Below are 16,388 nucleotides of genomic sequence, written 5' to 3' on the forward strand. Positions count from 1 at the left end.
GTGTTAATGAAATGCAATGTCGTGAATGGCGAGAATCCATTGATAGTAAGACTGAAAATACGATCATTACTTTGACTTTGCAAGATCCTGTCTTGCCCTTTAATCAGCTGTACCTTAGAACTCCCTTTATCACACGACATTTCGTAACAGCTTTAAATAACTTGCGATTGGCAGGTGACACCGGCACAAGGAAGGAATTGACTGCAGGGAATGCATGGACGCAAATGACGGGAACTATTCAAAATCCATCCGTTGGTGCTATTGTACTCAACTTCAGCTAAAATGCTTTTTAACAACTAGATAGGCAATATAGGAAATGAATAGTGATTCAGACGGGGACATTAAAAGGCAGACAGCTTTGGATGACAACGCTGGAACTGGGGTTTATTTCTGTTGCAAAATTCACCACTAACAATACTAAGACTAAAAATAGGTCATCTCAAGACACACATGGACACGTAAAGAGAAATTAACCCCTGACACTTCAGAGTTTGTTCAGCTTTGCCCCAAAGAGAAAAGAATGCTTTGCATACCTGAAGCATTTACTCTGTTTCCCTCTGACCACTGCGGTTGTGGCCAGACAGGAAGTTTTTCTTGGATACTGTCTAGATCCACGGTCTAGAAAAACCTTAATTTCGAAGGTAGGAGCCACTTTTTATTCCATAGTCTTTGCGAGAAGGGGTATCGTCATTATTACTATAATTATTATGTTTTATTTCTTTCTGCATTACCTTTCGTAATCTACTTACTGGTGTAACATGTCTCAGTAACTCTTCAAATGCAAGTTGTTTTCAGAATATAATTCATGTTTTGACTGATAAGTTCTCACTGATTACAATTTGAAACAATTATTTTGTATATTGAAGTTAAAAGTGGATATGCATGCAATTTATATTTGCGCAATACGTGGTTCGATACCGGCAAGCGATGTTCATGTTGCCCCACTTGTATATGAACACCAGTATCAACTATGGCCCAGGGGAGAGGGCTTGGGGGTAGCAATCTCTTAACTTGAATATTGTTGATAATTACCCCTCTGTGATGCAACCCCTTCTAAAGATTGTTGAGAAACCATAAAGCTGCACTTTACGGACGTAAGGACATATATATGTATACAATTATATATATATATAATATATAATATATATATATATATATATAATATATATATATATATATATATATAATATACGTTCTGTGACCTGCCCCAACTTTTCGTATTCCCTTGGGACTTATACCAACCACACACACACACACACACACACTATATATATATATATAATTATATATATATAATATATATATATATTACATACACTATATATATATATATATATATATATATATATATATATATATTATATATATAATATAGAAGCCCCTGTCTATGTATATCTTTAGTTGCTGTGACCAAGTCTCGGTAATAAGACGATAGTGATTATTATCTCAAGCATCTCTATTTTCCTTTGTGGCTGTAACCTTGTTCACACACACATATATATACACACACACATATATATATATATATATATATATATATATATATATATATAATATATATATAGATATATATATATATATATATATATATATATTAGCTATATATATATATATTATATATATATATATATAAACATAATGTCTATACAACGTACTGAAAATGTTCATAAAATACTTTGATATTTTCTTTTAATCAGTGATATATGAATTACGACGTAATGAAATAATTCACAAGCATATGTTCTCTTCATTAATTATGACACTTTTTTTGTTCTTTCTGGGACGGATATAGTACAGATAATAATACCTGCAACATATATATCATTAACGTAACTGTTCATTTACGTAGAGTGAATACCCCTCTTATATTTTGTGTAAAATTATAAGGGATTGCATAGTCCAACAAAGGCACCAAACACCAGATAAGTGCTCGTGACGAGTATTCTTCGTGGAAGTTTCAGATATTTTGGCATATAACCACAAAGGGGACCCACCGTAAAGTCAGTCCAACATACATTCTACAGGCTTAAAGCTCATTTAGTGCTTTGTTGCCTGTCTGGTATGCCAAACATCGTGGATATGCGTTTATCAGCATGCATGTACACTAAGCTATTTTGATTGGCGGTATTTAACACGATTAATTCGGTTGGAAAATGACTACAAATGTTTTGAAGAAAGTGCTAGACATATAGATGTTTTATTCATTTAAAATCCCGCGATATCTTACCATCTGACATCAAACAATATATATAATATATATATATATAATATATATATATATATTATAATATATATATATTATAATAACATAATATATACATATATATATATATATCCATATATATATATATATATCTATATATATATAATATATATATACTATATATATATTATATATATAGATATAATATAATAATCATATATATATATTATTATATATATAATAAATATATATATAAGCGAATACCAAAGGAAAATGATAGTCAGAAATCCAAGCGCCTCGTCTTTACTAAGACATTGTCAAGGAACGCATGAAATACAATTGCAGAAAAAGGTCTCTGGTACACAACAAGATCAAGAATACCAGATGGTTAATTGTCAAAAGGGTAAAAATTAAAGAGATAATCCAGGATTATCGGATATCACATGGTCACAAACCTAAACATAGATTTAACCCTAACAGAAACTACAAAGTATCCGTACTGTTCAAAACATGTAAAAACTGAATATATTAATTTTGTTGCTTATATATTTATCTACAACTTTTTTCATTATGAAGGCATCAAGTTTAGATAAACCAAGACTTAAATTTATAACATTTCCATTATTTGAATTGATGAAACAAGATTCAATGATATTTCTTTTAATTGTGTCATTATATGGAATTAAGGCTCCTGCTTGACTCCAGTTAATAAGATGATCTAAATCTCTCATATGTACGAATAATGCATTCGATATTTGCCCAGTTCTCACAGAACATTGGTGCTGTTTGAGACGTTGTGAAAGAGATTCACCGGTCTCTCTGTAATAGACTTTATCACACTTGACGCCTTCATAATGAAAAAAGTTGTATATAAATATAAGGAACAAAATTAATATATTCAGTTTTTACATGTTTTGGACTGTACGGATACTTTTTTAATTTCGGTTAGGGTTAAATCTATATCTAGGTTTGTGACCGTGTGATATCCGATAATCCTGGATTATCTCTTTAATTTTTACCCTTTTGACAATTAACCATCTAGTATTCTTGACCTTGTTGTGTACCTGAGATCTTTTCTCTGCAATTGTATTTCATGCGTTCCTTGACAATGTCCTAGTAAAGACAAAAGGAATTCTGACTATCATTTTCCTGTGGTATTCGTTATTCTAATGAAGTCACGTGCATCTACTGTGATTTTTTAAGCATACATACACACACACACACACACACACACACACACACGCACACGCGCCGACACACACACACACACACACACACACACACACACACACACACACACACATATATATAATATATATATATATATATATATATATATATATATATATTTATATATAATATTTGTATGAGTAAGAAAATATTTTTATACAATTTTAGAGGTATCTGAAATCTTGCATATTGATGACTGCAAAATTTTACAGGTAGTGCATTTTGTACATCAACATATGCTAAATTATATCCAAGATAGAAGAATGAATTTACATTTTTGAAGTAACGCAGCAAAATCTTACTAAAATGAGCAAGCCTTTAATAACAATTAAGGTCTAGAAATCTTTCCATAAAAATATAAATGTCTATACTCTTTATTAGAAAATACTCTTTCCATTACCATATCCAAAAATAATGCATCTCTCTCACTCCTCCATTTCGCATAAGAAATAAAAGTGAATATACAATATTTCCCATATATGAAATCAGTAGGAGATATTCTTAACACTTATTACAAATAACGCAAGCAAAGATTACAGCACAAAATCTAAAACCGTTTCCAGTGGACGACACCAGGACCAGATTCGTCATATTCTTCTTGGGTGGCCCACAAGTTCTGGAAGGCAGGCATGCAACCAAGGATGAAGCCACCAATCCAAGAGGAGTGCTTCCTCTTAGGGGAAGCGATGATCTTGATCTTGATGGACCAGCATGCATGCAGGAACCGCCAGACTTGACAATATTGGCCAAAGGGTCCTTCCTGATGTCGATGTCACACATGATGGAATTGTGGACAACCTCGTGAACACCAGAAGGCTGGGATAGAGACTCGGGAGCACGGAAACACTAGCTACTCATAGTAATATTTTGGGGCTTATCTAAAGAAGAATAGGCTGCAGCGAAATTCATTTTACTCTCAAGAGCCCAAGGCAATGAAGCAAAGCTTCTCCTTTATGTCACGGACGATCTCACGTTCAGCAGTGGTAGCGAAGTGGGTAGCCCTTCTTCGTCGTAAATCTTACCAAGGTGATCGGTGATATCATGACCTGCCAAGTCCAGACAGAGGATGGCAAGAGGAAGAGCAAAACTTTCTTATAATGGGACACGTGAAAAACACCATCACCGGAATCGCAAACCTCACCTGTGGTACGGCCACAGGTGTAGAGGAAGAGGACAGCCTGGATGCAGACATAAGTGGCAGGTATGATGAAGAACTCGAACATAATCTGAGTAATCTTCTCACGGTTGGACTTGGGATTAAGGGGGCCCTCAGTAAGCATGGTGGGACAAACTATCTAAATTTACTCTCGAACACAGAGAAGTTTTATAAGATTAAAGCAACAGTGATTAAAGTTTTATAGAGGTAATGTAGCATTACCAAGGGACTGTAAAGGAGGGTAAAGTGGATTAATCTTATCGATTCATCATTACCTTTTCTATCTTACGAGAGTATTACCTTCAACTTGATGAGCAAGATGACTCCAAGAATATGGTTAAAAGCCATTTATTGCCCACAAAGCTGTAATTAATTTGTAATATACTAACTGTAATGTTAAAAAAAATTCGGTCACCCACCCTTGCAAAATTTTACAGGCAGTGCATTTTTTACATCAACATATGCTAAATTATAACCAAGCTACTGGAATGAATTTTTATTTCTAAAGCAACATATCATGTTGTAAGGTCGGCTCTCTACAAAAAACATAGCATTCCCTTCCTCTATGATTATTGTATATCCTTTGAATACTTAAGTATAGGGGGTAATTTTTATCGACAAAAGTTTAAGAGTTAGAAAAAAATCACCTCACATTTCTTCACTGTGTTAGATGTCTGATATCACACGAATAAAATATATGGCTTAACAGAGTAACGAAAGTTCTTTCAATTGGAGATAGTACACGCATGTAAATCTAGCCCTGGGGAATACTGCAAACCAGTGACAAACACGCATCGATGCTTACAAACACAAATAAATGAATAAATAAATAAATAAATAAATATATATAAAAGCAAGAAAATTGTTGGCGTTTGTTATGAGTTCCTGTAATTTCTTAAACTGAATTACAACGAAACACTCGCACGCATCCAGTATTTTCTTGGTAGTGACTTCAGCCATATTTTGGAAAAAAACTCATAAAATTCTTACTATTCTATATTGTAACACATCACTGAAACCAACTTTTGGTTAATTACAAATATGAGACTTGATTTTCGTCCTCTAACATTAACAGGTCATTACGTATGGTGAACTATCAGCTAGCGACAATGCTGTACTGGCGATTTTTCAATACTTGTAATGATTAAAAAACTTTATAAAAATTAGAAATCATGCATCTCTGGCGTTAGAAGTAGTATATTCTTGTTGAATAATAAAAACGGAATTTCTGAAAAATATGCTATAGGTTAAATTAATATTTGAGTGCATTTGAATATAAATCACGAGAGCATATCAATCAAACAAAGCTTTATAGTGAAAACTGCTGATGATACACCATCCCCTCACTCTCACTTCGAAAATTTCGAACTCGCTCTCTCTCTCTCTCTCTCTCCCTCTCTCTCTCTCTCTCTCTCTCTCAGTAATGCTCCGGAAGAATGGCACTTCGTGGTGGCACTACACCCCCGCAGTAATTGTTCTCACTGCCAACTAACATGTGAACGACTAGAGGACCTCCGGCCCTTACTCCCTTTTTATACAGGCCTACTCCATATGATTCTTAGGGATGCGAAGTTTAGCCAAAAGCTCTTTAATGCAACGACCTTTCCGGTTCATAAAACACAAGGGACCAAGCTGCCAAGGACACATAACCGATATAGTAAGTTTCTTTAAGTGGTTCATATTTCAAGATGGCAACGGTACTACCATACTCTCAGTACAGGGCAGTCGTTGACTCGACTGTGTATATCTTTGCGTAAGCAACAGACAGTTAGTTTTGACAGTACCTGAAAAATACTTGTGTTGTTTATATCAAATTATTGTTTAAGCAGTCAAAAATGACTTGTTAGAAAAATAAGGAATCGTAAAATGTGATTGAATAAAAAACTTTAAATTTTTTCTCTCAATCTAACCGTTACCGCCTCTTGCTTCTTGACAAACTTTTTCCTATCTCCTTTAAAAGCTTTTTTTTTTTATAACGTAATTCTCTCTCTCTCTCTCTCTCTCGTCTCTCTCTCATCTCCTCTCTCATCCTTCTCTCTCTCTCTCTCTCTCTCTCTCTCGCTTTATAGCACCCCTGTCTCTTTCTCATTATAGAGCTAAAAACCACTCCAAATTTTGATTTGGTTAACTAGGGTATATGGCATGTTATTGCCCGATCTCAAACTGTTACCTCGAAATCCCAAAGAATTCCCTTTGATCACGCTGTGGTCAGAGGGATGGGATGCTCTCTTTCAGATCTCTCAAAATATGTAACAGCTTCCTTTTTATCTTATTTTTCTATACTCAAATCTATTGCTTAAGTTCTCGCTGGAAATTTTCGAGCGTAATCTCAAATTACTAGTATTTATTGTTCTGAATGGTACTGGGACTTATGGACACCCTGTAGAACGGTTTCTATCATAAACGTTAAGCCATATGAATGGTTTCTCCCATTTAGGAGAGGTGCAAGTTTGGGGATTCTAATATCTCATTCTATCCCATTACCCACTGCCGCAACATGCCTTTTGGCCAGTGATATCAGTCTCTCATAAGACTAACGTTCTGGTACTTGTCAAACGATAAATAGTAAATCCCAATTTACTCAAGGATAGTGGCTGCATTATGTCCAATACCAACAGCATTCAGGTAATAGATGTGGTAACTATAGCCAGAAAATTTAAAGTTATATGCAATGCTTATTCTCAAAATATCTTGTTGAAGCCCCGAAGTAAGAGACTGATTTGCTAGCCGGACACTAATGACTTTACTTCCCAAGGCAATGGGTTAGAAGTATTTTGAATAAGGGATTCTACCCCCTTCCAAGACACTGAGCTTAACATATGTCACCAGTATCGCATTTGCGAGTATACAAGCGGTGATAGCCATCCAGAGTCAGTAGGGTCTTCACAAAACTAGAAATTTACGTTCCACGAAACTACACACACATGCACACGCACACACACAAACACACACACACACACACACACACACACACACACACATATATATATATATATATATATATATATATATATATATATATATATATATATATATATACAGAAGTATAGATGAATATTTTGATATGCCTACAGAATCCGTAGTAAACTCATTTCAGGAGATGAGCAGTCATAGTAACTGTCAAAAAAAAAGAAAAAAGGAAAAATGCCTTGGGTTCCAATTGATGCTAGACTTTGATATTTGTTAAATTATCTTTGTATAATTTATTTTTAATTGTCGTTTAAATGGAAACACAGACGCACTAAAACAGTTGTGACATTTTATAATTTGAAGGAACTCTATATTTTTTCATATGATATCGAGGTTAATCGTTACATCTAAAAATAACTAAAAGCTTTCTTTTCACTGAAATAAAATAAAAAATGTTATGCACAACACAAACACACGCACAACATAATATATAGAGATATATATATATATAGATAGTTTATACATATAGACATATATATACACACACACACACACACACACACACATATATATATACTATTTATCAAGGAATATATAAAATAAATATATAATATATATTTTTAAATTTATTTATAAAAAATTAAATTATATATATATATATATATATATATATATATATATATATCTATATATGTATATACTATAATATATTTATATTATATATATATTTATATATATATATAGATATATAATATTAATTTATATATAACTATATATATTATATATATATATTAATTATATATTAATTTATATATATGTATATTTATAATTATATATATTTTAAACAATTTAGGATTATATTGTTGCCCAACAAAAGACAACCCCACACATATATATATATATATATATATATATATATATATATATATATATATATATATGTGTGTGTGTGTGTGTGTGTGTGTGTGTGTTGTGTGCGTGTACTATATCATACTAAACCAAATAAATAAACGAAAGAACATATATTAAATTCAGCAATAGTTATAAATGACGTCATTCATAGGCGGAGTGAGCTTAAAATTTATAACCCTCTTCTGATTTCCTTTTCTGTTTATTTCAAAGCAACAAAAAATATGAGGTAACTTTATAATGCTGGCCGTTGATTTTTACGCATTTTCCCACTAATATATTACGGATTAGGCAATAAATATTAAAAACATTACAAAGAATTTGAGCAATGTACAACGGTAAATAAAACCTAAATAATGGTGTAATCAGTAATGACGACAAAAAGATAACCAACATATTCAAGCTGATTCATCAAATTAGACACAAAATTTTAACACCTTACTGTAGGTGTGTACCACTTACGTAAAGTTAGATCACGTAAGGTGGGAAGAGCTCTACATGCAAAACGGATTTTCTCTTAAAAAATAAGGAACAACTCCCTCAGGTTGTAAGTGCTTGGGAAGTTTTTAGCTAGAAAGTAAGTAGAACCCCAATAGCACTTTGACGAGCCATCAAATAAAACTCAGCTATTTTTAGCATCAACTTGTAAACATTAAATATTACAAATTAGCGTCAACTTTTTCTGCCACTTGGAACATAGTTAATCCAAATTCTTCGTGACATAATGAAAAGCAAATTTATAGCAAACGTATCTTCACTTAAAGTCAAAATCCATACCTTCTTTGTCTCTCTCTGCCTTTTCAGTTAGAATTACTTCAACGAAAAATTCACGATAGAGCCCAGGGTGCAGATTTCTGGTTCAGGTTTTGGGACAACGGAGTTATCAAGGACCAATCCTTCTTACAGGCTAAATAGCACCACAGAAACCTGTCTTCTTAACGCGGCTTAATGGCGTTGGGTGTTAAGGGACACAATGGTGCTAACAAAAACCACTGAACAGGACCTCAGGGAAAAAAAAAATTATAGTCAAAGACGTTCTAAATGGGTAGAGAAAAATCTACATTCACCTTTAATATACTTGCTTCATTTTACACACACACACACACACACACACACACACACACACGCACACACGCACACACGCACACTCACACACACACACACACACACACATATATATATATATATATATATATATATATATATATATATATATATATATATATTATATATACATACACACATACTATACTATACTATTTATGTGTATGTATATGAAAGTGTATTATATTAATCTTTATTAATCAAGGGAAGGTAAGTGTAACGGAATCTGCAATTTTGATTTGTTACACTTTGCGATATAATCTTTAGTTAATCAATCTTGACCCTCCATAGAAAGAAAGCAAGTTTGGAAAAATACATTAGGTAACCCATAACAGATGCTAACAAAAGTGGTTGTCAAAAAAAAGATGGAAAAATTAAGCATAAATGGCAATCATGATACTTTAGTTGAGTATCCCTTGCTTTTTGTTTAAAATTAGCCAATGCTGTCGATGCCCTATGCGACAAAAGTAACCATGTAAAAGTGAAAGAAGTGGTGACTCTCCGTACATTCTGAGGCATAAAAGAATTGGTGGACTATGTCTCCTTTCGGAAAACAAAAAGTTCGAGCAAAACATTAATTGATTTGAAAGACATTTCGTCTCTTAGACGGAACAGGGTCGAATGAACACCGTTGGTGCAAAGAAGTAGGGCAAAAGGCACTTAAGCCCCGTAGAGACCATAGACAAATACCTTTAATTAGGGACTGAAGGAACAGAACGTAAACACACCCCCTTTAAGACCTGGCCTTCTAGTGGGAAAAGAAAATAAAGAAACAAAGGTTTCTACTGTGCATACTGATTATTTCCTTTTACTATTTGTAAATACCAAGATTTAGAGAATGCTTATAATAAAATTACTCAAATTTCCATACATATTTCTTTTTTTTTTTGTAAGCGATACGAAGGTTTCTTTAGAGCTAATTCTCCAAAAGTGAAAAAATATAAATAAATAAACAAAATCACTGACACATTCCCCATCTAACTCTTCAGTCGTGAACCACTAAGCGGAAAACGTTCCCAATATGAGCCTCTTCGTACACTTACAAATAACGCTCATCCGCAACACGTCAAACATCTACAAATAAAAGTCGGATAAAAGGTCTTGCCTCGTTGGGCTTAAGGTTCGCGGGAAGATCTCCAAAAAAAACGGAACAGACTCATGCTATTTACTTAGTCTGTGACTTGCAAGTTTCTTGGCAGCTGGAGAGAGAGAGAGAGAGAGAGAGAGAGAGAGAGAGAGAGAGAGAGAGAGAGAGAGAGAAAGTTGTTTATCCAACAGGAGCTATTGGGATGTGCACCCTGAGAGAGAGAGAGAGAGAGAGAGAGAGAGAGAGAGAGAGAGAGAGAGAGGGTGCCCATTGGTCAGCGATGCTAGTAACTTCCTCTGAACAGGAATTCAAACGGCAAAAACACTCTTAAAAACGAAGAGGCGCATTCTAAACAAAGGTTCGTTATCGATCCTCTCTCTTGTTTACGGAAAAATTCTTTTTGGATTCCAACACTATCCCCCTACTCTTCCCCCCCCCCTCTCTCTTTTTTTTTTATATACACTTCGATTCCCTTCACTCTCGAGGCATGACAGAAAAGCCAGAGGTGGTGTCGCTTCATTTTCTGTGAATATTAATACGCCGTAAATGAGAAATGATTAGGAGACAAGCGTCCTCTGTTTTTAAAAGACCTGCCATCTCTCTCTCTCTCTCTCTCTCTCCTCTCTCTCACCTCTCTCTAAATCTCTCTCTCTCTCTCTCTCTCTCTCTCTCTCTCTCTCTCTCTCTCTCTTTGTCTTATCTTATTATTTAGCTTTCCAGTGGAGTATCAGCTTACGTAGTGCTGAATGTCATTTTTATTTCTGGTGACATTCCTATTAGGAAAGAAAGTATACTGGTGGAATACACAAATACAAACACACACACATATATGCATATGTATAACATAATAATTTATATTAATTGTATGCATGTCACTATGTAAGACCTAGTTTTTGCGTGTGCGCGGACGTATATAGTATAACGATATTACAAAATATGTTAGAATGCTCGATAATTTACGCCTGTGGATATACAGTAAAAAATAAGTAATCTTATTTTATTTGGGGCACAGCTTGCTAAGTCGAGGGCGGGAGAAGGAAATTTCCATGAACGCACAAGTCAACGGGAATGGATCTTGCAACTTTTTTATTTCACATTTCAAGCAAGAGAGAGAGAGAGAGAGAGAGAGAGAGAGAGAGAGAGAGAGAGAGAGAGAGAGAGGAGCAAAAAAAACTAGTTGGAAAAAATTTCAAAAAAGAAAATCAGTGGTGAGCGTAGAAGTATCACTCACATAACTCTACGGACACACCCCATATAATTTCAATATCTCTTGCTTACGTAAAACTGGCGAAATTATTTCACGAGAAAATAGGTTACTAAAGTAAAGCTTAACATTTAACCACCAAATAAAAGAGCCATTTCTGATATAAATTTTTTATAAACTTTAAGATCATAGAAATGATTCTTCGTAAGTCAAACACCGTCCGTAAAAATAAGTCACTGTACAAAAGTAACTGTGCATATAGTAATTCATAAGTAAAAGTGAGTAGATCAAATACTATCCACGAGGTACAACAAATTACCCGATCGAAACGTGAAAAAAGTACGCATGCAGTCACGCAATACAAAGAATTATCTTAAGCATTATGAATTTATCGCCTGCGCTAGAATTTCTTCAAAACATATTCCTTTTAACAGCATTACAAGTGTTCTACCAAGGGTAGGACAGAGCGATCTTTCAAAAAATCTTAAGAGAAAGGTATGAGAGGCATAAAATGTTAAAATAATGGATTTCTGGACACATATTCAAAGGGGAGTAAGGGAAAAATCATTACTCTGCTGTCGTCAATAAAAAGTTTAAAGGAGTTAATGACTCATAATTACAATGCGCACACGACAGATATCAGACAACAATTAGGGGTTTGTCTAAGCATAATCCATACCAAAGAGAAAACTAAATATACAATAAGAATAAACACACGGAAGGAAATCCAGTAACCGTTATTGAAACCAAGCCAGCGTTATATGTGGTCAGTGAAATCCCATACCACGACTGGTGATGTAACTTCTTCCCGTTTTCAATGGAGAGAGAGAGAGAGAGAGAGAGAGAGAGGAGAGAGAGAGAGAGAGAGAGAGAGAGAGGGGGGGGGGGGGTGGTTGGGGGTTAGGAGAATGGGGGCTGGGGAAAGGGAGGAGAAAAGATTTATGCCGGCACCTCATGCCTGTCTTCTGTCGCTTCTCAAGGGAAGGTTGCAACCCAAAGCCAAAGTATTCAGATTCGTGCGTCATTTATCTCCCCTGATTTAACATCTAATCTCCGATCTCTTCACGTGGAGAGAGAGAGAGAGACAGAGAAAGAAGAGAGAGAGAGAGAGAGCGAGAGAGAGAGACGAAGAGAGGAGAGAGAGAGAGAGGAAGAGAAGAGAGGGGGGGGGGGGGGGGGGGGGGCGGTGGGCAGTGGACCAACGCTAACTTTGACCTACTTCTGCCCTGTCTCGATAACTTCTTATGCGTCAACATACTTCTTTTGGTGATATGATAACCGTAGGAAGATTAAGCTTACGATTAACAAGGCTGTTGAGTTCTGACCATATTAATGGCGAATATTAGTAACTTTAATACATCTCATGCATTCCTTGTAATTAAAAAAAAAATCAGACCTGGTTTACGAATCTCTGATTATATTGTAATCATATATGCAAACATTTGTAAATGATAAAAAAATTAACATTCAAGACTGACGAGAAAAAATAACTGTTGAGGTACTGTGTATACGTGTGTGTGTCAGAGAGAGAGAGAGAGGAGAGAGAAGAGAGAGAGAGAGAGAGAGAGAGAATAACAGTTGAGGTATCGTGTGTTGTGTGTGTGTGTGTGTGTGTGTGAGAGAGAGAGAGAGAGAGAGAGAGAGAGAGAGAGAGATAATAACAGTTGAGGTATCGTGTGTGTGTGTGTGAGAGAGAGAGAGAGATAGAGAGAGAGTGCAGCAGCACATCGCTACCGACTTGGTAACAACTGAACTCAAGGCGATGTCACGCGAACAAAAACAGCGCAGGTCGTTGGACATTCTACATCGACATAATTCTAAGTCTTCTCCTATATAAAGATATATGATGGACATGCCTATTATCTATTCAAGTGAAAATTTGAACATCCGGGGGCAAATGAACTGCTAAATTAACGAGTGCACTGTTGGTATTTATGAGTAATTCACATTTACTTACTAACATCCTCTCATACTTTCTAGTGACGTCGGTATTTAATATTACCGTCGCTTATCATCATCATCATCATCAAACTATTATACTCATATGCGAAGAAGATGAATAAAAGAAGAATAGAAATAGGCCCTCTGAGAATTGAAGGGAGATTAACGAATGAAAAAAAAGGAAATTTGCAACATACTGGCAGAACGATATAAGAGAGAATTCCCCCCTAGAATAGATAATGAAGATAATGATATAGAAGTAAGGGATGAAAATAGTGAATATTTAGCTGACATAGATATTAATGAAGCCGATATTGTGCAGGCTATTAATGAAATTAAAAATGGAGCTGCTGCAGGGCCAGATGGAATTCCTGCTATTTTGTTAAAGAAAGTAGTTCATTCTAACGCAAAGCCACTTGCAATATTATTAAGACAAAGTGTAGATACAGGCAAGATATATGATGAGGGCACAATTAGCATATATTACCCCTACTTTCAAAAGTGGATCAAGACTAGAGGCAAGTTAATTATAGGCCTTTGTAGTCTAACATCACATATTATGAAAGTGTATGAAAGGGTAATGAAGAAAAATATTATGAAACATTTAATAAAAAATAATTTGTTTAATAAAGGACAACATGGTTTCGTACCCGGAAAAAGTACACAAACCCAACTGTTAGTCCACCGTGAGAACATATTCAAAAATATGAAAAGCGGAAATGAAACAGATGTGGTTTATTTAGACTTTGCAAAAGCTTTTGATAAAGTAGACCATAATATATTAGCGAAGAAAATTAGAAAACACAATATCGTGGATAAAGTAGGAAAATGGTTAAAAGAATTTTTACACAACAGAAAACAGATAGTTATTGCAAACGACGAGAAATCGGATGAAGCCAAGGTAATATCCGGTGTGCCGCAAGGTACGGTGTTAGCAGCAATACTGTTTGTTATTATGATTGAAGACATAGACAATAATGTTAAAGATTCGGTAGTGAGTAGTTTCGCAGATGACACAAGAATAAGTAGAGAAATTACTTGTGATGAAGATAGGAACGCCTCTACAAAGAGACCTTAACAAAGTATATGATTGGGCAGAGGTAAATAGGATGGTATTTAACTCTGATAAATTTGAATCAATAAATTATGGAGACAGAGAAAGAAAGCTATATGCATATAAGGGACCTAATAATGAGACCATCACAAATAAGGAAGCAGTTAAAGACCTTGGTGTGATGATGAATAGGAACATGTTATGCAATGATCAAATAGCAACTCTGTTGGCAAAATGTAAAGCAAAAATGGGAATGTTGTTACGGCACTTCAAAACAAAAAAGAAAAGCTGAAGCACATGATTATGCCTTTATAAAACATATGTTCGTAGTCCACTTGAATATTGCAATATGATATGGTACCCACACTATCAAAAGGATATTGCACAAATAGAGAGTGTACAAAGGTCCTTTACAGCTAGAATAGAAGAAGTTAAGGACCTAGACTACTGGGAAAGACTACAATTCTTAAAATTATATAGTCTAGAAAGGAGAAGAGAACGCTACATGATAATTCAGGCATGGAAACAGATAGAAGGAATAGCAGAAAATATCATGGAACTAAAAATATCAGAAAGAGCAAGCAGAGGTAGATTAATAGTGCCCAAAACTATACCAGGAAAAATAAGGAAAGCACACAGGACATTAATCCACTACGCACCAGCATCGATAATGCAGCGTCTATTCAATGCGTTGCCAGCTCATCTGAGGAATATATCAGGAGTGAGCGTAGATGTGTTTAAGAATAAGCTCGACAAATATCTAAACTGCATCCCAGACCATCCAAGATTGGAAGATGCAAAATATACCGGAAGATGTACTAGCAACTCTCTGGTAGACATTAGAGGTGCCTCACACTGAGGGACCTGGGGCAACCCGAACAAGATGTAAGGTCTGTAAGGTAAGGTGCCACATCCCCAAGGACTTCGGCAATCATGGCTCGCCATTCATCTCTATTTCCGGTTCTCTGCAGCAACTGAGCTGCAAACATTCTTCCTTCCAGTCATTCTCATCAATCCATCCATTGATTATACTTATTAATAAAAACTATGCATTTGAACTGGTGCTTCTTTCTCTATTTTTCTTTCTTCCTTACTTTCGCTTGCCCCGTTTTCTTTCTTCGTTACTTTCTCTTTTATCTGTAAAAGAACATTTCGTTCGATACCAGAAGCACGAAAAAAATCGGTAAACACACTCTAGAAAAATGCCGCGGATGGAAGGTGGACTTACAGAGATCTGGGGACGGTGAGAAAACTCAGAACATGCAGGCCTCTTGAGTCGTTTGTTTACAAATCAGACTTCAAAGATCAAAGGGTTTGCACTTTAAAATGCAATGCATGAGTCTATAACTACAAAGGGTTGACATTCTCGGTGTGCTAGGAAATACAGTGTAAACTCATTAAATATATTTGGGAGACTAAAATGGTTTTCCTGAATTGAATAGTAATGAAGAGCTCAAAATTGCTCCTAATTAATTCCCATATTAATTATTTATAGAGCATGCAAAATTCACGAAAATGAAAGTGCGGAAGACTGCATATACAAAACGTAAACATGTATGTATGTACGTATATATTTCTATATAATATGTT

The 16,388-nt window shown here is 34.9% G+C and overlaps 1 protein-coding gene and 1 pseudogene across 1 annotated transcript in view; one reads left to right on the forward strand and one right to left on the reverse strand.

Annotated features, from left to right (window-relative positions):
- Nucleotides 1–16,388, forward strand: part of LOC135201486 (actin-like) — a 106,415-nt gene that overhangs the window by 28,145 nt on the left and 61,882 nt on the right. The window lies entirely within an intron of this gene.
- On the reverse strand, nucleotides 3,981–4,713 carry LOC135201290 (actin-like; annotated as a pseudogene).

The sequence above is a fragment of the Macrobrachium nipponense genome, chromosome 28 (genome assembly GCF_015104395.2).
Source record: "Macrobrachium nipponense isolate FS-2020 chromosome 28, ASM1510439v2, whole genome shotgun sequence".
Lineage (NCBI taxonomy): Eukaryota > Metazoa > Arthropoda > Malacostraca > Decapoda > Palaemonidae > Macrobrachium > Macrobrachium nipponense.